The 24,107-nt window shown below is 39.8% G+C and overlaps 1 pseudogene; it reads right to left on the reverse strand.

The window, feature by feature from the left end:
* Positions 1-24,107, reverse strand: part of LOC149194997 (oligopeptide transporter 7-like) — an 81,184-nt pseudogene that overhangs the window by 15,074 nt on the left and 42,003 nt on the right.

A 24,107-nucleotide genomic window follows, 5' to 3' on the forward strand; every position in this document is an offset into this window, starting at 1 on the left:
GGGAATAAACCGGCAATTGAACCCGAGAAATTTTAGTGCTGACATGTGGTTGACCCCTGACGTACTCCAACGTCACTTTCTCGGGTGGTAAAGCTCAGCACTTGTTGGCCATCCGATATCGTTATCCGCCGTTCGATCTGCTCCACTCCTTTCAGCCGTTGATTGATTAAACCTGCACACGGGCCTACATCAAATTAAAACTCATGCGTGGAGTAAAAGACTTATGGGTTGACCGCCGTATGAAAGAATTTAATGAATTTATGTGTTGTTCGTAGTTTTTAGGTAGATGCTTTTAATATAAGTATGGGCACGTATAATATATGTTTTTTATATATATTTTTATACGGCATGTATTAAAAAAAGTCGTATGTAATAAGTTTATGTTTTGAGTGTGTTGACCCTTTTTTTTTAATGGATGTATCGCACATGGTTGGAAACAGAGTGTTTTTACAGCAGCGTAAAAAGAATGATGGCGCAGTAAAAAGAAAAACACACAGCAGTGTGTAAAATGAGAAGAACCAGGTGATGTAATTTCTGGAATAGCAAAACACCATGTGTGGTTTTGCACAGCAGTGCATAAAGAAAATGGTGGAGCGAATTTTGTAAGTCTGTGTAATTTTGTTTTTCACAGCAGTAAACTTATGTAAACTTTTATTACAGCAGTAAGTTGTTTTGCACAGCAGTGAATGTAAAAAGGATTTTACAGTGGTAAATCCCTCTCAGTAAAAGAGGATGAAGCTTGTATTAGTTTTTAATGAATAGAATGTTTTTATGGTGGTGAAATACTCTGTCTCTCAGTGAAATTTTTTTTTAAGTCTTCCTCTGCACAAAAAGATCCTGGAGTAAAATAAAAAAGAGCATTGCCTCTGTGTGTTTGAACATTTGGTTTTTGGTATTTTCTCCATTTAAAAATACCCAACAAAGACGTGATCGCCTGGACATGTCCATGGGCTGTCAGAGGGCAATACAACAGTGTCGCAGATATGGGGAATGGAATGCATGATCCACCATGCTGTGCTTAAGTACACAATCCCTGAAATAACTGTGCCCACAATCTGCAACAAGGATTATAAATCATTTCCAGCACGCCAATTGAAGTAAAAGTTACAAGAAAGAAATAATGGCTGTAAACTTGTAGTAAACATAGATTTTTAGTTAATCTTGTAATAAATATAAATTTGATCGAATTTTCGAAAATTCTATTTTAGATTGATGAAACTTCTACTCTCTGCCCTGCCAAGGTATGCTTGGTACAAAATTAAATAGTTCCATGTTAAATACCTGTACCCAGAACATTGCTCTAGGAGGGATTTTCATATAATGACCTAGCTTAAAATCCGTCAAGAATGCCAAGGCTTGCCCCATGCTTATATATCCATACGTTTTGAAGCAAACGCTTGCAACTGGTCTGCCTAGATAAACATAACCTATGATGTACTCCGTGATGATGTTCAGACCTGGCGTCTACCATGACCAACGCAATCCAAGATTTAGTTTGACGCAAGACTGATGATATAGTATGCTCGACATGGTTTTGCTCGATGAAACAAAAGTCAATTTGCATGAATGACGCATAGACCTACCTGATTGGTAGTTGCTGGGGAGACTTCTCTCCAAGCTTTTTAAGCATAGGAATAAAATATTAAAAAATATTTGGTCTTAGCCAACCTTAACCATCATCCTCATCATCATCATTTAATTTTTATCATGAAATTGAAAGAGAATCTTAAATTTGGAGGAGCGAAAAAGGCGGGAGCAAGCAGCGACGATTTAGAGGATAGCAGAGATGGTTGCTGATGGAGGGCGGCAAAGGAGGGAGCTCTGCTCCCTCCTACAAGGACTCGATTGCCAACAAAGGCAAAACAATGGAATGCAACAACAAAGGCGTGGCTAGGGAAAAAAACAGAGATAATGCTAAGGGGACAGAGGGAACTAAGACCAAGACAAATAGCAGCATAAAGGATAAGGGGGAAGAAGACAAATATCTTGGTTTACGAGAACACATGCAAAAGGGACCTGGCAAACCTAAAGTGGCAATCACTCCAAGAGTAATATTAAATGACCCTGCTCTACAAGCGCACAGAGAACACATGGGGAACTATGCCATTATTTGTAAATTCGTGGGACTATGGCCCACTGAAAAGGCTTTGCAAACGTGGATCAAGTATCACTCGAAACCCAAAGGAAGCATTGACCTACATCTTGGGTAAAAGGGATTCTTCATAGTGGTGTTCTCAAACATCGAAGACAAAGACAGAATATTCGAAGGAGGAACCTACTTTTATGCAGCGACTGGTCTATATATGAGGCCTTGGATGATGAACTTCGTCCTAGAACGGGAGACCTTCACCTTGGTTCCAGTATGGGTAAGGCTATATTCTCTACCTCTTGATTATTGGCAAATGGAATTGCTAGCAGCTATTGGTAATAAACTAGGACGTTTTGTCAAAGTTTCTGAAGCCAGAAGAAGAAGGAAATATACTTCCTTTGCAAGAATATGTGTGGAAATGGATCTATCAGAAGCTCTTCCGGATGAAGTTATTCTGGAAGTTTATGATGAGGAGTGGGCGCAAATCATGGACTATGAGCATATACCATTCAGATGTTGTAGATGCCATGAACATGGACATCTATTCAGAGATTGCCCTCTCGGTAAAGTAGACAACAAAGAATACCTCAATACTTCGAAGGATACAGAGAGCTTTCAGAAAGTGGTAGGTAGAAGTAAAGGGCGAAAAAGGGGAATGAAGCAACAACAGAACAAAAAGCAGAAGGTCAGCCAAAACAGGTTTGAGGTGTTGGATGAGGATGAGGATAACACAAAGGATGAACAAGCTCAGGAGAAAGATCCTAATGAAAAAGAAACAGAAGAAAATAGAAAACAATCTCAAGATATTGTACACCAAAATGCGACTGTTATGAGTGAGATAGAAATGGAGATGGACCAGGAAATGACCCAAAGCGAACTAGATTTGGAAGATCATGAATTACAGGAAATCTTAGACAAGGAAAACTTCGATCTGTAAGGATTCTCGAGGCAGGGATTCAAGGAAGGAATAGAATCAATACCTCTAGAAGAATGCTCTAGAATACAACAGTTATTTTTATGGAAAACCCAGGAAAGAGGAATGGATAAAGGTAAAAGTATTCACAAGTAGGAACACAGAGGGGTGAAAACTATGAAATCAACTCCTGGATTAGCAACTAGAAATACAGGAAAGAAGAGGGGCAGGAAAAAGCAAAATGAGCTCTTGATGGAGTGTGGGAAGCTAATGATAGATTTGGGTAAGATGAAAGACCTAACTAGTTACTCTTTCACAAATCTATAATTATGAAGCTCATATCTTGGAATATTAGAGGTCTAGGCAGTAAAAGAAAACAAAGAATGTTAAGTCACAGAATGAAATTAGCATCACCAGATATCATCTTTATTCAGGAAACAAAATGTTCCATTCAAAAATTAAAGCAAATCCATAGCAAATGGATGAACAGTTTTGAGTTTCTTGAAGTGAAAGCGGAAAACACAGCGAGAGGTATCCTCACTCTATGGAACCCCCAAAGAGTTAGTATTTTGGATGCGGAGGCATCAAGAAATTATCTATCTGTAATTATTCAACCAGTGGGAGTTGTGGACAATTTCCTTGCCACAAATGTTTATGGGCCCCAAAGAATAGATGAAAAACTAAGACTATTAAATTCCTTGGCACAGCTCAAGAGCAGACATGAATGAATACCTTGGGTCTTGGGAGGAGATTTTAATATGATTAAATCACTTTCGGAAAAAATGAGAGACCGGATTACGAAATAAGGACTCAGAATTGTTCCAAACCTTTACTGATGACATGAATCTAGTGGACTCGGCAACACATAATGGCCTCTATACATGGAACAATAAAAGAGGAGGTGAGGCTTAGGTCACCTCCAAGTTAGATAGATTTTTGATCTCCGAGGAGCTTATGCTAGCAAATAGAGAAATAAAAACTAAGGTTCTCCGCTTTGGAGGTTCTGATCACCGACCGATTCAATTAGAACTTGAGCGGTTTGATTCTCCCAAGAACAGACCCTTCAGGTTTGAGAATATCTGGCTCTCCCACCCAGATTTCATTAACAACATTGAAAAATGGTGGGCAGAAGATCTACAAATCCAGGGTATGAATATGTTCATGCTACACAAAAGACTTAGCGGATTAAATTCAGAGTTAAAGAATGGAACAAGGTGGTTTTTGACAACATTTTTGTTGAGAAAAAGGCAGTGAAAGCCAAACTACAGGAACTCAATCAAGCATTGATCACAATGGGCTTTCATAAAGACAAAAGTCAGCTAGCGGATAAACACCATCAAGAATGGGAGAATTTATGCAAACAAGAAGAAAGCTTTTGGAGACAAAAGTCTCAAATTCAATGGCTCAAAGAAGGGGATCATAATAATTTTTTTTTTCATAGATCCACCATAGCCAATAGGGCTCACAACAGAATCTTTGTGATTTTGAATGACAAAGCGCAGCTCAAGACCTCTCACAAGAATATCAAGGAAGTGTTGGTTCAACATTTCCGAAGTATCACTAAGGAGAATATTTAAAACAGGGAGCAATGCATGAGAGAAATTGCAAATAACATCCCTAAGCTGGTGACTAGAGAGGACAATTTCAACCTGAACAAACCAATCACGGAAGAGGAAGTCAGTGAGATTATCAAGGACATGCGGAATGGTGAAGCTCTAGGTCCAGAAGGTTTTAATGTGGATTTTCTTAAGGCCTGCTGGAACATTGTCAAGCAAGACATCTTGAATGTTTTGAAGGATTGCAGAAGAAATAGGACTATTCTGAAAGCCCTCAACACCTCCTTCTTCTCACTGATCCCCAAATAGGATTCAACCTCGACTGCTGATAAGTTTAGGCCCATTGCCTTATGTAATGTGGATTACAAGATTATATCCAAGGTATTGGCTAGCAGGCTCAAACCTCTTCTTCCTTCTTTAATCTCAGGTGAACAATCTGGTTATGTGGAAGGCAGACAAATTCTTAATAATATCATTCTAGCACATGAGACAGTCCACATGCTAACCAGTAAAAAATAGGCCGGTATGATCATGCAATTAAATATTGTCAAAGCTTATGACAAAGTCAACTGGAGCTATATCAAGAGGATCCTTGTTGCTTTTGGGTTTGATCATAACTAGATCAGATGGGTTATGTCTCTCGTAGCTTCTTCCACCTTTTCTATTCTGGTGAATGGATCTCCCTTAGCTATCTTCACTCCTTCTAGAGGTCTCAGGCAGGGTGACCCACTCTCTCCCTTTCTTTTTATCCTCATGATGGAAGGATTGGGAAGAGCCATTAAGAAGGCTAAAAACTTGGGAAAAATTAAGGGACTTCAATTAACTGAAAATGGCCAAACAATGACTCATCAACAATTTGTGGGTGACACAATGCTGCATGGAATTCCTACTATCAAAGAAGCTTCAGAGTACAAACAAATCCTGAATATTTTTGCCTTGGCCATAGGTATGGAAGTAAATCTCTCCAAATCAATTTTTTTTTCTTGAATACTAACATTGCAATTCAGAGAAATATCTCAAGAATTTTGGGCTTCCAAAGGGATTCCTTCCCTTCAAAGTATTTTGGAATTCCCCTTATAGAAAAACCCCTGCACAAGAGCATTTGGGAATTGGTACTCAATAAGATGCAGGACAAAGTTAAAAAATGGACCATCAGATCATTGAACCTGACTGGCAGGCTGATTCTCACAAAGGCTGTCCTACAGTCAATCCCGTTGTTCTTTTTATCAGCTCTCCCATCCCCCAAAGGGGTCTTATAGTAATTCAGGAATATACAAAGAGACTTCCTCTGGGGCAAGGAAGAGACAAGGAAGAAACGAGCACTTGTTTCTTGGGATAAAATCTGCAAACCTAAGAGTCACGAGGGACTAGGTTTAGATGATCAGGAAATCTTAAGTAATGTACTAGGAGCCAAACTCTGGCGGAGATGGGTTAAAGAACTAGAAGCTCAATGGGATAAAACCTGGAAAGAAAAATATGAAAGCTCTTGGCAAACTAATGATCTTATTAGAATTTTTGGAAATATAAAGGGCTCTTATATCTGGAATAAAGCTTGGGAAAACAGACGCCTAGTACAAGACCATAGTTTCTGGGAAATTAGAGCAAGGGATGTTGCTCTCTTTTGGGAGGACAAATGGCAACAAGAACCAATGCTTCTAAAAGAAGACTATAAAAACCTCAAGCAGGAAACGGACTCCCAGGGACTAACCAGAGTTAAATATTTCTGGAATCCTACTTACAACTCCAAGAAATGGAGAAATTGGAGAAGCATAGACTGTAGTGAGGACAGTCCCCTAAAAATAAAAGCTAAGGAAATTATGAGCATACTAAAACAAAGGAAAATCTTGGTTACAGAAGGGCAAGATCAGTTAAGATGGGGCCTCGATAAAGAAGGCTCCTTTAATCTTAAGGAAGCTAAGAAGATTCTCCTAAACCTGGATTCCAGCACTGCAATGAATTCTTGGCAACAACTTTGGAGCCAACAAGGGTGGATGAAAATCAAGCTATTCATGTGGCTAGTTCACCATAAGAAAACCTTAACTTGGGACAACATTAGAAAGAAAGGTATTGTTGGGCCCTCTAGATGTTAGCTATGTGAAGATCAAGAGGAAAAAATGGAGCATATTCTTAACAGTTGCACCTTTACCACATGGTTGTGGGACTCTTTTGCAACCATTTTTCAACAGATAGATCGAGATAAAGAAATTATCATAAACACCCTGATCAAGTGGAGAAGGAACTTTTGGGAGAATGAGATTCTCAATCTGGACTGGGCCTTTACACCTAGTTTCATCATCTAGAATGTTTGGAAAGAAAGGAATACAAGAATTTTCAAGGAAGAAAAATCCAATCCTCTTCAAATGTTGGATCTGATCTTGAAGCAGATTAGAGAGACAGTTGGTACAACTGTTCGCAATCTTCCCAAAAACTCACCCACTATAAATGAGATGAGAACCCTCAGGCAACTAGTAATGCAAGAAACCATTATCAATGGACTCAGAAGGAAAGAAGGAAATTTAGGAAAGGAAAAGGATTTCTGGCAGCCTCGCCGAAAGGCTACCTGAAATGCAATATAGATGGGGCTTCGAAAGGCAACCCCGGAATAGCTGGTTATGGAGGGGTGTTAAGAGATGAAGATGGAATTATAAGCTTCATTTTCCACTACCACTTAGGTAAAGCTACAAATAACATCGCTGAATTAATGGCCTTAGAAAAATTTCGGGAACTACTGAACCAAAATCATAGCTCAAACGTCATCATAGACGCAGACTCAAAAATATCTATAAAAGCAGTTAAAAGAATCAGTTGTGGAGCAGCACCGGAGAAGGTCTCAAAACATTGGAGACTAATACAAGTGTATCAAAGAATACAGAAACATATCCAGAGTCTAAGAATTGTTAGTTTCAAACATGTTAGAAGAGAAGCCAACAAATTAGCGAATACTCTTGCCAATCAAGGAGCGTTTAATACTGAAAACAGATTTGAGATGAACTAGAAGGAAATGTCTCTGGGAAGAGTAAAAGCTCTTTGTTAGGCACAAGCGGCGGAAGATAGAGAAATTTTCAAACATTGGGCCCGAAGGAAAGAGACTGTATGATGATGTCTAATCAAGTTCGATCACAGTTCGAGGGGAGGCTCTGGAAAGTCGAACAGGTTCAAAGTTGTCTGGTTTCTACCTAGTGGAAAGTGACCAGGCCCCTTCCTCTTCAGATTGCTAATCAAGTTCTACCCACAGTCTATGGTGGTCTCCATTGCCTGTTCTGGGAAAGGAGTGTCTGGGCTAAAGCGGTTCTTGTTTCCCGGCAAAGACGTTTCCCCTCCATTCCTCTTCCCAATCGGAAAACCAGGATAAAGCGGTTTATGGGTGATCGCACACATTTAGGATGGTAAGTGGTTTAGTTTTTATGGGAGCAATACCATTAGACTTCCGCCACGTGGCCAATGTGGGGTGATGAAACTACCATCCATCGCGAGTTAAGTTTCGCACATTTTAGGTGGTGTGATACTTCGAGGTGCCATCCGATTTCTTGGGGTTGTGTCCACCGTCAGATCTGTTGGTGCTTTTTTGGTGGGACCACGAGTCTTGTCGGGCTTTTCGCTTGTGTGATGGGGGTGTTTGTAAGCTTTAGAGTAGCCTTTTATTTTGTATGGGTCATCCTAAAGTATGTTGTGAAAGATCTTGTTGTCTGTTGTAGTGGGGTGAAGCTTCACTTTGGCATCATACCCTTGGTTACCCTGTCACCTCTAGGAGTTCATGTCTTTGTATGTTCTGTAAATTTATTCTCGATATAATGAAATAGAAGGAACTACTCTTGCTTAAGCAAAAAAAAGAAAGAGAATCTTAAATTTTTATTATAAAATTGAAAGACAATCTTAATATTTAAGTTAATCCAATATATTATATAACTTAATTTCATTTTAGTTTTAAAATTTAAATATTTTTGTATTATATTATAAAATGAAGTATAACATTTTAATAGCAAGTACTTTATTATCTATTTATTTATGTTTAGACATACACATAAATTATTAATTATTATATAACTTAATCTCATTTTAATTTTAAAATTCAAATATTTTCGTATTATATTATAAATAGAAGTATAACATTTTAATAGCAATTACTTTATTATCTATTTATTTATGTTTAGACATACACATAAATTATTAATTATTATATAACTTAATCTCATTTTAATTTTAAAATATAAATATTTTCGTATTATATTATAAAATGAAGTATAACATTTTAATAGCAATTACATTATCTATTTATTTATGTGATCCAGGTGGATGTTGGTGGGCACCCACCCATCCCATTTGGACCCCCACAACTATCTCTTTTAGCTTTTTTAGTTTCCTAAATTGTAGCACAATTGACTATTTTTAGCAGTTTTTCAGGTCCTAAACTTCCGGAGCCGTTTTGAGGCCCTAAACGACTTTTTTTGGGAAATTTGGGGGAAACATGGGTCCATTCGCTAACATTGACCTTCCCAAAGTGGTAGTGCTCGGATAGATCTTTCTAACAAGCTATTGTTCGCATCAAACGGAGATCGTATGCCAAAGTTACGACCCCGGGAAATTGATGTACCAATTTACCCAAATGTGGCCCACAATTTGGCGTTTGATCTTCTAGGGTTAGGTTTTGGAATGTTAAGGGTTTTCCATTGTTTTCAACAATAAATATGCCTCCAAGCCTCATTGTAACACAGTTCAGAGGGATGTAGCCGCCACGTCTCTTCTCAGGGATAAGCTACCATCACCCTAGCTGGTTTATTTCCAACTTTGTTTGTTAGCATAGTTCACTATTTTACATTAATGAAATGAAGTATTATTTCCGCTGCATCTCTGTGTTTATGGTTATCTCTGTAATTTGTTGTGTTCCTATTTAAATCGAGATCAGTGGTATCAGGGCAGTCTGCTTTTTCTCTGTTTTTCTTTGCATGTCCCCAACGAGGTTCGGATATAAGGAGTTAGGGATTGAACTGGTCGAGCCTTTGTAAGACTAGCCTCGCAAATCTTGACGGCCTCCCATGGCGGATGAGAAGAAAGATGAGGGGGCAGGAGATCCTATCAAAATCTTGCTTGAAGAAGCCCTCGAGCGACAAAGGAACACGATGATGGATAGCTTTGCATAGATTCTTCAGCAGCTACCCAGAGGCGACGAATTTGCTTCCAACAGCTGCTCTGGAAACGCCACACCCTTTAAGGTACAATTTAATTTTGAAATCCCCATCTTCGAGGGTCAAATAGACGCAGATGCCATAGATAAATGGTCAAATCTACTAGATGGGTATTTTTCTGTTCATGAATTTTCAAGACAGGAAAAGATTGCTTTCTCTCTTCTCAAAGAAGCCCCCCACGTTAAGGACTGGTGGGAAACCTACTGCGAGCAAAAGGATGAAAGTACAGGCTCACTGTTTTCAGCCGCGCCCACTTGGAATGACTTCTAGGATGCCATCAAGGAGCAGTACTACCCTGTCAAAAGCTATGACGACAAACACATCAAGTGGACCACACTGCGGCACGGACGATACCAAGATGTGTCAGAGTTCACAAAAATTTTTCATACCCTTCGCACACAATTGGGTATCAAAGATTTTGAGCTGCATTTGGTACTCAAATACGACGGCTGCCTACACATATACATCCAGGAAGAGATGGATTTCTTAAACATCTCCTCACTCGGCAGAGCATACTGATACACTGTCAAAATCGAGCAAAAGTTAAATCAGAAGAAGCGAGACTTTGGATCTGCAAATCCAAAGACCAAAGGACAAAGCCAAGGTGGGGTGTCCCAAGACAACCCGTCGAAGCCACAAGAAAAGAACAACACCACAAAGTCGAAGAAGGACACAGGAAAGTGGTGTGATTTGCACAAGAGTCCCACTCATAACACAAGTGAGTGTCGGACCAAGCAGTCGCTGGTGGCCGAGTTAGAGGCTTCCAAATCAGATGCATGTTCCGACCCTGAGCCAAAACCTGACAAGGGGAATGGTAAAGGGAAGCAGATCATTGATGTTGATCCACTGCCAAGATCCAGAAAAATGAGCCTGAAAATCCAGAGGAAGGGGAGCGTCTTTTCCACTCAGACGTGTGGGTGAAGGGTTTGCCGCTGCAATTCATTGTCGACAGTGGCAGCCGAAAGAACTTCATTTCAGTAGAGTTCGTGAAGTGGTTGGGCCTACCGACTACGCCACACCCGCAGCCGTACAGTATCGGGTGGCTTCATGAAGGACGAGATCTCAAAGTTCACCAGCAGTGCCGCCTTTCCTACGGCATCAAGCCCTTAACAGACGCGGTATTGTGTGATGTTACACCCCTGGATGTTTGTGATGTATTATTAGGCCAGCCATACTTGTTGAGGCGACATATTGTGTATGAGTCAAGGCCTCATATTGTTATTATTTCTTTGGATGATTCATTATACAGGATACCGGAGGTAGCCCCACCTATCGCCACCTCTTTGATCACTGCTAAGAAATGCAGCAAGCTCATCTCTCAGACCAGGAAATTCCTCTGTCTGGTTCAGTCCCAAAGTAAGGGGAAGATCGTCACCACATCCATGACCCCCACGAAGGGTTCCTCCATGCAACAGCAGCAGCAAACAGATACAGTCATGGAGGAACACAAGAACAACTTCTCCTCACCTATAGGGGTACCACAAAAGCTTCAGGTGGGAAATAAAGTCTGGTTGCATCTGCAGAAAGAATGCCTTACAAGAGCGCATCAGAAACTCAAACCACTCCAACATGATCCTTACACCAGTACCAAGGCTACGGGAAACAATTCTTTGAAGCGCAGCATTCCTCCATTCCTTCGCTTGCACCGAGTGTTCAATGTGGACCATTGTTGACCATGCTTCCCACCATTTCTGGACACATAAAAGATTGCAGAACAACTCACCAGAGACACAGCTCAGTAGAAGCTTCCTCATCTCAGGAAGGAACTCAATGCAACGGGGACCATTTCTTTCTAGGGGGGGAGGAATGATCCAGGTGGATGTTGGTGGCCACCCACCTATCCCATTTGGACCCCCACAACTATCTTTTTTAGCTTTTTCGGTTTCCTAAATTGTAGCACAATTTGTTATTTTTAGCAGTTTTTCGGGTCCTAAACTTCGGAGCCAATTCGAGGCCCTAAATGACTTTTTTTGGGAAATTTAGTGGTAGTGCTCGGATAGATATTTCTAACGAGCTATTGTACATGTCAAATGGAGATCATATGCCAAAGTTATGACCTAGGGAAATTGATGTACCAATTTACCCAAATAGGGCCCACAATTTGGTGTTTCATCCTCTAGGGTTAGGTTTTGGAATGTTAAGGGTTTTCCATTGTTTCTCAACAATAAATAGGCCTCCAAGCCTCATTGTAACACAGTTCAGAGGGATGTAGTCACAGCATCTCTTCTAAGAGATAAGCTTCCATTGCCCTAGCTGGTTTATTTCCAACTCTGTTTGTAAGCATATTTCAGTATTTTACATTAATGAAATGAAGTATTATTTCTGCCACATCTCTATGTTTATGGTTATCTCTGTAATTTGTTGTGTTCATGTTTAAATCCGGATCAGTGGTATTAGACTGATTTTCTTTTTCTCTATTTTTCTTTGCATGTCCCCAACGAGGTCGGGATATAAGGAGTTAGGGCTTGAACTGGTCGAACGTTTGCAAGACCAGCCTCGCAAATCCCGACAGCCTCCCATGGAAGATGAGAAGAAAGAAGAGGGGGCAGGAGATCCTATCAAAATCTTTCTTGAAGAATCCCTTGAGTGACAAAGGAAGGCGATGATGGATAGCTTTGCACAGATTCTTCAGCGGCTACCCAGAGGCGACGCATCTGCTTCCAACAACTGCTCTGGAAACGCCACACCCTTTAAGGTACAATTTAATTTTGAAATCCCCATCTTCAAGGGTCAAATAGATGTAGATGCCGTAGATAAATGATTAAATATGCTAGATGGGTATTTTTCTGTTCATGAATTTCAAGTCAGGAAAAGATTGTTTTCGCTCTTCTCAAAGCAGCCCCCCACGTTAAGGTCTAGTGCGAAACCTACTGCAAGCAGAAGGATGAAAGTACAGGCTCACTGTTTTCAGCCGCACCCACTTGGAATCACTTCCGGGATGCCATCAAGGAGCAGTACTACCCTGTCAAAAGCTATGAGGACAAATACATCAAATGGACCACACTGCGGCAGGGACGAGGCCAAGATGTGCTGGAGTTAACAAACATTTTTCATACCCTTCGCACACAATTGGGTATCAAAGATTCTGAGCTACATCTGGTACTCAAATACCACGGCTCCCTACACAGATACATCCAGGAAGAGATGGAGTTCTTCAACATCTCCTCACTCGGTACGGCATACCGATACGTTGTCAAAATCGAGCAAAAGTTCAAACAGAAGAAGCGAGACTTTGGATCTGAAAATCCAAAGACCAAAGGACAAAGCCAACGTAGGGTGTCCTAAGAAAACCCGTCGAAGCCAAAAGAAAAGAACAACACCACGAAGCCAAAGAAGGACACAGGGAAGTGGTGTGAGTTCCACAACAGTCCCACTCATAACACAAGTGAGTGTTAGACCAAGTAGTCGCTGGTGGCCAAGTTAAAGGATTTCGAATCAGATGCATGTTCTAACCTTGAGCCAAAACTTGACAAGGGGAATGACAAAGGCAAGCAGATTAGTGATGTGGGTCCCAGCACCATTGTTGCCAAAGCCAAGATCCAAAAAAATGAGCGTGAAAATCTAGAGGAAGGGGAGAATCTTTTCCACTCAGATGTGGGTGAAAGGTTTGCGCTGCAATTCATTGTTGACAGTGTCAGCCAAAAGAACCTCATTTCAGCAGAGGTCGTGAAGTGGTTGAGCCTACCGACTACACCACACCCATAGCCGTACAGTATCGGGTGGCTTAATGAAGGAAGAGATCTAAAAGTTCACCAGTAGTGCTACCTTCCCTACAACATCAAGCCCTTCACAAACGAGGTATTGTGTGATGTTACACTGCTGGATGTTTGTGATGTATTCTTAGGTCAAACATACTTGTGGAGGCGACATGTTGTGTATGAGTCAAGGCCTCGTGCTATTATTATTTCTTTGGATGATTCATTATACAGGATATCGGAGGTAGCACCACCTACCGCCACCTCTTTGATCACTACTAATAAAGGCAGCAAGCTCATCTCCCAGACCAGGAAATTCATCTGTCTGGTTCACTCCCAAAGTAAGGGGAAGATCGTCACCACATCCATGACCCCCACGAGGGGTTCCTCCATGCAGTAGCAACAGTAAATGGATACAATCATGAAAGAACACAAGAACAACTTCTCCTCACCTACAGGGGTACCACACAAGCTTCAGGTGGGAAATAAAGTCTAGTTGCATCTGCAGAAAGAACGCCTTACAAGAGCCCATCAGAAACTTAGACCACTCTGACATGGTCCTTACACCAATACCAAGGCTACGGGAAATAATGCTTTGAAGCACAACATTCCTCCATTCATTCGCTTGCACCGAGTGTTCAATGTAGACCATTTTTTATCATGCTTCCCACCATTTCTGGACACATAAGAGATTGCAGAACAACTCACTAGAGACCCAGCTCAGTAGAAGCTTCCTCATCTCAGGGAGGAACTCAACGAAATGGGGACCATTGATTCCTAAGGGGAGGAGGAATGATCCAGGTAGATGTTGGTGGCCACCCAGCTATCCCATTTGGACCCCCACAACTATCTCTTTCAGCTTTTTTAGTTTCCTAAATTGTAGCACAGTTTACTATTTTTAGCAGTTTTTCGAGTCCTAAACTTCCGGAGCCGTTTTGAGGCCCTAAATGACGTTTTTTGGGAAATTTTGGGGCAACATGGAACCTTAGCTCAATGCTTCCCTTCGGAAAGTTGTAGTTCTCGGATAGATTTTTCTAACGAGCTATTGTATGTGTCAAACGGAGATCGTATGCCAAAGTTACGACCTCCAGAAATTGATGTACCAATTTACCCAAACGGGGCCCACAATTTGGCGTTTCATCTTCTAGGGTTAGGTTTTGGAACGTTAAGGGTTTTCCATTGTTTCTCAACAATAAATAGGCCTCCGAGCCTCATTTTAATGCAGTTCAGAGGGATGTAGCTGCCACGTCTCTTCTCAGAGATAAGTTACCATCGCCCGAGCTGGTTTATTTCCAACTCTATTTATAAGCATATTTCACTATTTTACATTAATGAAATGAAGTATTATTTCCACTGCATCTCTGTGTTGATGGTTATCTCTGTAATTTGTTGCGTTCCTATTTAAATATGGATCAGTGGTATCAGAGCGGTCTGCTTTTTCTCTGTTTTTCTTTGCATGTCCCGAATGAGGTCGGGATATAAGGAGTTAGGGCTTGAACTGGTCGAACCTTTGCAAAACCAACCTTGCAAATCCCGATGGCCTCCCATGGCAGATGAGAAGAAAGATGAGGGGGTAGGAGATCCTATCAAAATCTTTTTTGAAGAAGCCCTCGAGCAACGAAGGAACGCGATGATGGATAACTTTGCGCAGATTCTTCAGCAGCTACCCAGAGGCGACGCATCTGCTTCCAACGACTGCTATGGAAACGCCACACCCTTTAAGGTACAATTTAATTCTGAAATCCCCATCTTCGACGGTCAAATAGATGTAGATGCTGTAGATAAATGGTTAAATCTGCTAGATGGGTATTTTTCTGTTCATGAATTTTTAGTTCAGGAAAAGATTGTTTTCGCTCTTCTCAAAGTAGCCCCCCACGTTAAGGACTGGTGCGAAACCTACTGCGAGTAGAAGGATGAAAGTATAGGCTCAGTGTTTTCAGCTGCACCCACTTGGGATGACATCCGGGATGCCATCAAAGAGCAGTACTAACCTGTCAAAAGCTATGAGGATAAACACATCAAATGGACCACACTACGGCAGGGATGAGACCAAGATGTGCCAGAGTTCACAAACATTTTTCATACCCTTCGCACACAATTGGGTATCAAAGATTATGAGCTGCATCTAGTACTCAAATACCACGGCTGCCTACATAGATACATCCAGGAAGAGATGGAGTTCTTGAACATCTCCTCACTTGGCACAGCATACCGATACGCTGTCAAAGTTGAGAAAAATTTCAAACAGAGGAAGCGAGACTTTGGATCTGCGAACCCAAAGACCAAAGGACAAAGCCAAGGTGGGGTATCCCAAGCCAACCCGTCGAGGCCACAAGAAAAGAACAACACCATGAAGCCGAGCAAGTACATAGGAAAGTGGTGTGAGTTCCACAAGAGTCCCACTCATAACACAAGTGAGTGTTGGACCAAGTAGTCGCTGGTGGCCGAGCTAAAGGCTTCCGAATCAGATGCATGTTCTGACCCTAAGCCAAAACCTGACAAGGGGAATGGCAAAGGGAAGTAGATTATTGATGCAGATCCTAGCGCCACTGCTGCCACCGCCAAGATCTAGAAAAACGATCCTAAAAATCCAGAGGAAGGGGAGCGTCTTTTCCACTCACAGATGCGGGTGAAGAGTTTGCTGTTGCAATTCATTGTTGACAGTGGCAGCCAAAAGAACCTCATTTCAGCAGAGGTCGTCCAGCGGTTGGGGCTACCGACTACACCACACCTGTAGTCATACAGTATCGGGTGGCTTCATGAAGGATGAGATCTCAAAGTTCGCTAGTGGTGTCTCCTTTCCTACAGCATCAAGCCCTTCACAGACGAGGTATTGTGTGATGTTACACCCCTGGATGTTTGTGATGTATTATTAGGCCAGCCATACTTGTGGAGGCGACATACTGTGTATGAGTCAAGGCCTCGTGCTATTATTATTTCTTTGGATGATTCATTATACAGGATACCGAAGGTAGCCCCACCTACCGCCACCTCTTTGATCACTACTAAGAAAGGCAACAAGCTCATCTCCCAGACCAAGAAATTCATCTGTCTAGTTCGCTCCCAAAGTAAGGGGAAGATCGTCACCACATCCATGACCCCCGCGAAGGGTTCCTCCATGCAGCAGCTACAGCAAAGGGATACAGTCGTGAAAGAACACAAGAACAACTTCTCCTCAACTACAGGGGTACCACACAAGCTTCAGGTGGGCAATAAAGTCTGGTTGCATCTGCAAAACGAACACCTTACAAGAGCCCATCAGAAACTCAGACCACTCCGACATGGTCCTTACACCAGTACCAAGGCTACGTGCAACAATGCTTTGAAGCACAACATTCCTCCATTCCTTCGCTTGCACCGAGTGTTCAATGTGGACCATCGTCGACCATGCTTCCCACCATTTCTGGACACATCAGAGATTGCAGAACAACTCACCAGAGACCTAGCTCAGTAGAAGCTTCCTCATCTCAGGGAGGAACTCAATGCAATGGGGACCATTTCTTCCTAAGGGGGGATGAATGATCCAGGCGGATGTTGGTGGCAACCCACCTATCCCATTTGGAACCCCACAACTATCTCTTTCAGCTTTTTCAGTTTCCTAAATTGTAGCACAGTTTACTATTTTTAGCAGTTTTTCGGGTCGTAAACTTCTGGAGCCGTTTTGGGGCCCTAAATGAAGTTTTTTGGAAAATTTGAAGGAAATATTGGTACAAAGTGGTAGTGCTTGGATAGATCTTTCTAACTAGCTATTGTACGCATCAAACGGAGATCATATGCCAAAGTTACGACCCCGGGAAATTGATGTACCAATTTACCCAAACAGGGCCCAAAATTTGGCGTTTCATCTTCTAGGGTTGGGTTTTGAAATGTGAAGGGTTTTCCATTGTTCCTCAACAATAAATAGGCCTCCGAGCCTCATTGTAACAAAGTTCAGAGGGATGTAGCCTCCACGTCCCTTCTCAAAGATAAGCTACCATCGCCCTAGCTGGTTTATTTCCAACTCTGTTTGTAAGGATATTTCAGTATTTTACATTAATGAAATGAAGTATTATTTCTGCTGCATCTCTGTGTTTATGGTTATCTCTGTAATTTGCTGCGTTCGTGTTTAAATCCGGATCATTATGTTTAGACATACACATTAATTATTAATTATTATTTGATGAATTATGGTAAATTTTCATTTTATTAATTATTTTAATATTTAATAATTTTAGTTTTTTACTTAATCATAATTTTAGAATTGAAATATATTCTTAATATATATATTAATTTTATTTATGTTCATATATAATTAGTACATGTTTTTGTGTTAATTACAATCAATGCATGTGGAATGAATTTATTAATTATGATTGATTATTTTTCTATAAGGGTTAATGAGATTGATTAAGGTTGACAAAATTGATCATTGTTAAGGTTACACCAATCTTATTGTTAATGGTATATAAATGGTTACATCAAAGACTGAGATGGTTCATGGGGTAGATCACGGTTGAAGAGGGTTGACCATTATTTACCATAAATATTTTGATTGACCATTATGGTTGACCATATTTAACCATAGATAACTTGGTTGACCATGTTCAACATTTCTAACCATGGTTTAGCATGTTTGGCTAGTAGGAGGTAGTAGAGCATGAATGATCCAGGTGGATGTTGGTGGCCACCCACCTATCCCATTTGGAACCCCATGACTGTCTCTTTCAGTCTTTTTAGTTTCCTAAATTGCAGCATAGTTTACTATTTTTAGTAGTTTTTCGGGTCCTGAAATTTCGGAGCCGTTTTGAGGCCCTAAACGACGTTTTTTTGGGAATCTGGGGCAACATGGGACCATGGACTAATGTTGCCTCCCAAAGTGGTAGTACTCAGATAGATCGTTCTAATGAGCTATCGTACGCATCAAACGGAGATTGTATGCCAAAGTTACGACCCCGGGAAATTGATGTACCAATTTACCCAAACGGGGCCGACAATTTCACGTTTCATCTTCTAGGGTTAGGTTTCGGGATGTGAAGGGTTTTCCATTGTTTCTCAACAATAAATAGGCCTTCGAACCTCATTGTAACACATTTGAGAACAGTTCAGAGGCATGTAGCCAACACATCTCTTCTCAGAGATAAGCTACCATCGCCCTAGCGGTTTTATTTCCATTTCTAGTTGTAAGCATATTTCAGTATTTTCCATTAATGAAATGAAGTATTATTTCCGCTGCATCTCTATGTTTATGGTTATTGCATCTCTGTATTTATGGTTGTCCCTGTTTCCCATTTAAATCCGGATCAGTGGTATCAGAGCGGTCTGCTTTTTCTCTGTTTTTCTTTGCATGTCCCCAACGAGGTCGGGATATAAGGAGTTAGGGCTTGAAATGGTCGAACCTTTGCAAAACCAACCTCGCAAATCCCGATGGCCTCCCATGGCGGATGAGAAGAAAGACGAGGGGGCAGGAGATCCTATCAAAATCTTGCTCGAAGAAGTGCTCGAGCGGCAAAGGAACACGATGATGGATAGCTTTGCGCAGATCCTTCAGCGGCTACCCAGAGGCGACGCATCGGCTTCCAACAGCGATTCTGGAAGTGTCACACCCTTCAAGGTACAAGTTAATTTTGAAATCCCCATATTCGAGGGTCAGATAGACGCAGATGTCGTAGATAAATGGTTAAATCTGCTAGAGGGTTATTTTTCTGTTCATGAATTTTCGAGTCGGGAAAAGATAGTTTTCGCTCTTCTCAAGGCAGCCCCCCACGTCAAGGACTGGTGGGAAACCTACTGCGAGCAGAAGGATGAAAGTACTGGCTCACTACGTTCATCCACACCAACTTGGGATTCATTCCGGGATGCCGTCAAGGAGCAGTACTATCCTGTCGGAAGCTATGAGGATGAATACATAAAATGGACCACGCTGCGGCAAGGAAGGGACCAAGATGTGCCAGAGTTCACCAATCTTTTCCATGCCCTTCGCACAAAGTTGGGTATCAAGGATACGGAGCACCATTTGATACTCAAATACCATGGCTGCCTGCACAGATACATCCAGGAAGAGATGGTGTTCTTGAACATCTCCTCGCTCGGCACAGCATACCGATACGCTGTCAAAATCGAGCAAAAGTTCAAACAGAAGAAGCGAGATTTTGGATCTGCAAATCCGAAGCCCAAAGGACAAAGCCAAGGCAGGGTGACCAAGACAACCCGTCGAAGCCGCAAGAAAAGAACAACACCATGAAGCCGAATAAGGACACAGGAAAGTGGTGTGAGTTCCACAAGAGTCCCACTCATAACACAAGTGAGTGCCAGACCAAGCAGTCGCTGGTGGCCGAATTGAAGGCTGCCGAATCATGTGCATGTTCCGACCTTGAGCCAGAACACGACAAGGGGAATGGAAAAGCGAAGCAAATCATTGATGCAGATCCTAGCGCCACTATTGCCACTGCCAAGATCCTGAAAAATGAGCCTGAAAATCCAGAGGAAGGGGAGTGTCTTTTCCACTCACAGATGTGGGTGAAGGGTTCGCCACTACAATTCATTGTCGACAGTGGCAGCCAAACGAACCTCATTTTAGCAGAGGTTGTGAAGCGATTGGGCCTACCAACTACACCACACCCACAATCATACAGTATCAGGTGGCTTCATGAAGGACGAGATCTCAAAGTTCGCCAGCAGTGCCGCCTTCCCTATAGCATCAAGCCCTTCACAGACGTGGTATTGTGTGATGTTACACCTCTGGATGTTTGTGATGTATTATTAGGCCAACCATACTTGTGGAGGCGACATTGTGTGTATGAGTCAAGGCCTCGTGCTCTCATTATTTCTTTAAATACTTCATTATACAGGACACCGGAGGTAGCCCCACCTACTGCCACATCTTTGATCACTGCTAAGAAAGGCAGCAAGCTCATCTCCCAGACCAGGAAATTTATCTGCCTGGTTCACTCCCAAAGTAAGGGGAAGATCGTTGCTACATCCATGACCCCCGCAAAGGGTTCCTCCACGCAGCAGCAACAACAAAGAGAGACAGTCATGACAAAACACAGGAACAACTTCTCCTCACCCATAGGGGTAATACACAAGTTTCAGGTGGGCAACAAAGTTTGGTTGCATCTACAGAGAGAACGCCTCACCAGAACCCATCAGAAACTCAGACCACTCCGACATGGTCCTTACACCAGTACCAAGGCTATGGGCAACAATGCTTTAAAGCACAGCATTCCTCCATTCCTTCGCTTGCACCAAGTGTTCAATGTGGACCATCGTCGACCATGCTTTCCACCATCTCTGGACACATCATAGATTGCAGAACAGCTCACTAGAGACCCAACTCAGCAGAAGCTTCCTCATCTCAGGGAGGAACTCAACGAAATGTGGACCATTGCTTCCTAAGGGGGGAGGAATGATCCAGGTGGATGTTGGTGGCCACCCACCTATCCCATTTGGACCCCCACAACTGTCTCTTTTAGTCTCTTTAGTTTCCTAAATTGCAGCATAGTTTACTATTTTTAGCCGTTTTTCAGGTCCTGAACATCCAGAGTCATTTTGAGGCCCTAAACAACGTTTTTGGGAATCTGGGGCAACATGGGTCCATGGACCGATGTTGCCTCCCAAAGTGGTAGTACTCGGATAGATCTTTCTAACGAGCTATCGTATGCATCAAAAGGAGATTGTATGCCAAAGTTACGACCTCGGGAAACTGATGTACCAATTTACCCAAACGCGGCCCACAATTTGGCGTTTCATCTTCTAGGGTTAGGTTTCGGGATGTGAAGGGTTTTCCATTGTTTCTCAACAATAAATAGGCCTTCGAGCCTCATTGTAACACAGTTGAGAACAATTCAGAGGCATGTAGCCAACACATCTCTTCTCAGAGATAAGCTACCATCGCCCTAGCTGGTTTATTTCCATTTCTGGTTGTAAGCATATTTCAGTATTTTTGATTAATGAAATGAAGTATTATTTCTGCTGCATCTCTGTGTTTATGGTTATTGCATCTCTGTATTTATGGTTATCTCTGTAATCTATTGCGTTCCCATTTAAATCCGGATGAATGAAATATTCTAGATTGACTATACTCTAGATTGATCATTGTTGACCATGGTGGATAATGGTTAGCCATGGTTGACCATGGTTGTTCATGATTGATCATGGTTAAGCATGATTACCATGGTTGATCTTCATTGACCATATTAATTATTATAAAATTTAATAACTTTCGTATTTAACTCTGCCCGCATGGGGTAGCTCAAGTGGCAATGGCCGTGGAAATGAAGTCTCACCGAACCGGAGATCTTGGGTTCGATTCTTGTGCTACCCTCCCTGGAAATGGGGTGAATAACGGACATGTAAAAGCTCGAAAATGAGAAGGTCCCACCTAAGCTTACAAAAAAAAAACTTTCGTATTTAACTCAATCTTAATTTTAAAATTGAAATATAGTCCTATTATATTATGTATAGCATAAAAAAATAATATAAAATATAAAATTTTCATACTATCTAGGGAGATGGTTATGGTCCAATAGCTTCGTGTGGTGGTTAAGTTCCCACAAGTGCCAAATCTATTCCAAGGAGCCACAATGTTGTCCAAGGATCTCTCCAAGCACAAATTTATCCGATCAAAGAAACTTGCGGCACTAAAAAACATCTAGTAAAATATAAAATATTATTTAAAAAAGAATTTGATAATTTCCATACTTCAATTAATTTTATTTTTTTATGCTAAGAGGTGCTATATAGCATGGTAGAACTAATGTGATATTTAACAAAAGAGATTAATGTTCTCTACAATTAGAACACTTCAATTTATACCTTAATTTTACATAGATTTATATAAAGATATAAGGCAACTAAAAGTGAAAAAAATAATTTACCTTTTAATATGAGGAATAAATGTGATTTCTTCACTACTTAAAATGGAGAGGAGTAAAAAAAAATTACTTTTTATTGTGAACAAGAGATGTAATTTCTTCATTACTTATTATAGACATGATATGAAATAATATTATTGATATTGCATTATGTGTAATTCATTCTAAGTTTAGTTGACATGTCATATTAAAAAAAAAATTACATTAATAACAAAAAATATTTTAGTCTCAACCATAATTGAAATATTTCAATACTCATTTTAGATAACATAATTTTATATCTACTTTATATAGAGAAAAATAAAGCAATTTTAAATTAAAAAAAAATTCTTATATTTTTACTTTCCATAACTAGAGAGATGTGTAATTTATTTTACTTTTAATATGGAGTTGATATATAAGATTTTAAAAATATTAATGACAAAGACAAGTTTAACATAGGTTATATATAAATATTCCACTATTAATATTGAGTAAAATATTTAATATGAAATATATATAGAGAGAAAGATTGAGAGAATTCTTAATATTTTAGAAAATATTATATTTATATATATATTTTATATTTTATATATATATATATATATATATATATATAAGGTTTTAATGTGGAGAATGAATACAATATCTCAATGTTAACTACATATATATTATGCTCATGTAGATCAATCTTAATTCTGGATCTACCAAGCGTTGAGAGTGACCAATTCTATTTTCACTCTAAAATATAAAAGATTCAACTTTCTCGGCACTTGCTAGATCCGAAACTAAGATGAATCTAGATCGTAAAACAAAAAACCTCGTAATGTGGGATAAAAAGAAGTTCCTCTTTGAAAGTTTGGTCACTCCTGTTATTTTATATGGTTGTGAGGTTTGGAGTTGCAACATCTCTAGAAAATCATGGGATTGAAATCTATAATTACAATAAGATTAAAGTATCAAATTCCAATAAAAGCGTTTATCAAGGTAATTAATAAAATAATTTTAATCTTAATTTAATTATTCAAATATAATTCTAGTTCATTATGTATGACATAAAAAAAAATTAATATGAAAATATAAAATTTTAGTAGCATTTACTTCTTTATTGGTTATTTATTTCACTTTTGTTTATACGAACATAAATTTTCATTATATCAATTATTATAAAATTTAATATTTTTATATTTTATTTAATGCTAATTTTATGATTTAAATGTAGTCTTGTAATTTAGGTGGCGTCATTTTCATGATTAGTAGTGATGAGTCAAACTGCATTAGTATATAGGATCAAGTAATCGTTTTCCCCACTATTTTAAGAAATATTTAATATATATATATATATATATATATATATGAATATGAAACATCACATTTTCATAACATTTACTATTTCTTATTTATTTTCATACATATAATTAAGAATATAAATTTTCATTTTATCAATTATTATAAGATTTAGTAGCTTTTGCTTATAGAGAGAGTATGATATGAATGACATGAAAAATAATACGAATTACAGAAATTTTATAAGATTTATTTTTTTAATTTTATTTATGATGGTACATATTATTAAGAGAATCAATTTTCATTTTATTAATTATTATAATGTTTAATAACTTTCGTATTTAACTCAATCTTAATTTTAAAATTGAAATATAGTCCTAAAATATTATGTCTACATATGATTAAGAGGATGGATTTTCATTTTATTAATTATTATAAAATTTAATAACTTTCCTATTTAACTCAATCTTAATTTTAAAATTGAAATATAGTCCTATTATATTATGTATAGCCTAAAAAAATAATATAAAATATAAAATTTTCATACTATCTA

This window comes from Pinus tabuliformis, chromosome 2_2 (genome assembly GCF_031772625.1).
Source record: "Pinus tabuliformis cultivar Carrire ecotype Pingquan chromosome 2_2, CPIR1, whole genome shotgun sequence".
NCBI classification, from domain to species: Eukaryota; Viridiplantae; Streptophyta; class Pinopsida; order Pinales; family Pinaceae; genus Pinus; species Pinus tabuliformis.